Below are 2,503 nucleotides of genomic sequence, written 5' to 3'. Positions count from 1 at the left end.
CTCTTTTTGAAAAGAGAAAAACTGGGATTCTTTCCAGCTGATTAAAAAAATACCAAATAGACAAACAAAGGCAGAAATCTGAAGCAGGAACGTCCTCGGAGACCAGTTTGCATGCAAGCAGTAAGATAACTATGGGAAGTATGAAAGCAAATAAAGCCAGGCTTCCCGTTCCTCTTCATACTTTCTAATCATCTGCTCTTCCAGACATAAAACTGAAACCTCTTCTAGTAATAGGCTTGGCAGAAATTTTTCTTCAGTTTCCCTTCCTTTCAAATAGTTTTCTACTCTTCAATTACAAACATTTTATTTTGCTATCTACCTGATGAGTGCTGTATAGCTTCATTTTTTTTTTTTAATACTTTTATCATTTTTCCCTTTCCCTCTTTTCCAACTTAGTCCCTTGCAGCTTTCCTTGCTGTGCCTGTCCCACCTGCTTTGCCTCTTTTCAGTTGCTTTGCACCTGGCCACAGAGAAACACAGGGGAGGAGTATGCCAGGATAAGGCAGACCTAAGGCATTTGGGAGGAGGGCCATGTGTGCAACTTCCATTACAGCTCAGACACAAACACCTCTGCAACACTAGCATGAGGGAAAAAATAACCACCTGTCCCACCAAKCATTTGAAAACAAGCAGCAGGAGAGATAGGGAAGTGTGTTCTCAGGGTAAACGTAGCTGTAACTTGACGGGGAAGCTCCTTTGCAAAGCTTGAAAGGAGCAAGGAACAGGCCGCTCTGCCGTTTTCAGGCACGACAGCCCCTGCGCAGGCTGCCTCACCAAGCCAGCCTTAGGCTCTCGAATGCTGCATACCCTGAAAAGCCTTCAGCTCTGCCTTTCTGAGCCTCTGTTCTCCTGTTTCTTCTCTTGCATTCACAGGTCCYGAGGASGTGGTCACCTCCTCAGAACAGGGTRAGGCTGGGGAASAAGGTCTGTCCAGACCTGCTCCTCCCAGCACTGGGAAGGGCACGGAAGTCAGCAGCTCCCTTCTCACCGTACAAGCCCCGGTTAGTCGAAGCAGCGCTGCGCCACACATTCGCAGGCAAATATAAACTGACCTTATTGGCAGCCACAGTGAACTACACTTGATTGACTTAAGTTAAACCTTCAGAAGCGTTAAATATGGAGGGGGGGGGGAAGCTAACAGTCCTCCTTACAGAAGCAGATTGGGTAAACAGTTTTGTTTAAGTATCGTTTTAATTCCAAAATCCCAGCACAATCACCTTCTGCCACTTTTTGTCACAACATACCAAAACTTCCTGAAGTAAGACCACATGGAGCAAGTTGATGCTCTAGACTAAGGGCAAAGGGACCTGCACCTCCTTTACGTTATCRTATTTGGTTGCAATAAGTTGTTAACAAGAGTGGAATTTACAATCTAAAGAGGTAGGCAGCACAATCTGAGTGGGAGAGAAGATTGCCTGGAGAGCAAATTGTTCTGTTACAGTTAGGTAGTGCCTCTGTGAAGTTAGGTCAGGGGTGTCCCAACCCCCCTCCGCCCTCCCTCCAAAAAAGTCTCAGGAAAAACAGAGCACTGACCTTTACGGCATAAATATGTTCAGTCCTCAGCACTGGCTGGAAATTGCTTAATCCAAACAAGGAGGGGGGGGGGAGTCTTCAGCTAAACGGAGGGGGAAATAGAACAAACTGAAGGCATTAATACAGATTGAAGTACAGCACTAGAGCACATCCAGAGAACACAGAAACCAATCACTACTTCTCCATATGTGCCAGATTTAACATTTCAGAACAAAATTTACTAATTTGCAGTGGTTCTGAACATTGATTCTAATAATATGGAATTTGAACTTTAGTTTTATTCAGGAYGTTTTCTCTTTTATTGCTCATTCTACAATGACTCCAACAAGACAAACATACAAAAATGTTGCATAATAACAAAGAAGTGCAGTAAGTTTTCCCTACATTGCCATATTCTCCCTATTTCCCTTGCTCCCCTTGGCTGCTAGCCAGGCAACATCATAGATGCCAACAGCAGCATTAAAAGAATCATCTCCATAAACAGTTTATTTCAAATAACTGGAGCAACAAAGAGCTTATGTCTGACCTTTCAAAGAGACTTTTTTCCTTTGCCATCCTACTGCTTTCCAGTATGTTGGAACACACAGACAGAATCAATCACTAACTATTCCCTTAATCTGCCCTCTCAGTCAGTCATATGTCCTTAGAGGATTTTTTGTCTACCAGAGAAGTTTGGTTTCTTCTCCCCATCCCTCCCCCCAAAAAAAACCCCACACACCATAAAACCATACTCCCTCTTTCTGGCATAGAGAGATGGTCAGGTAACTTCTGAACAGCAGAATTATGAAAGTCATAAAGCCTTAGTGTACAGGAGACAAACAGAAGTAGACTGCTGTAATCAAATTTGGCACCTTTAGATTTAGCTACTGTTTTTGGTATTTACAAGTAAAATTGTGCTATCATAATTTAACAAAATCTTGTATTGGACTGAATTCTGTATCAAGAAATCAGCAAAGACAGACAGCAAACA

The sequence above is a fragment of the Rhea americana genome, unplaced genomic scaffold (assembly GCF_003343005.1).
Source record: "Rhea americana isolate MKP2758 unplaced genomic scaffold, rheAme1 scaffold_78, whole genome shotgun sequence".
NCBI classification, from domain to species: Eukaryota; Metazoa; Chordata; class Aves; order Rheiformes; family Rheidae; genus Rhea; species Rhea americana.
The sequence above is the reverse complement of the archived record's forward strand: the minus strand, read 5'-3'. Positions refer to the sequence as shown.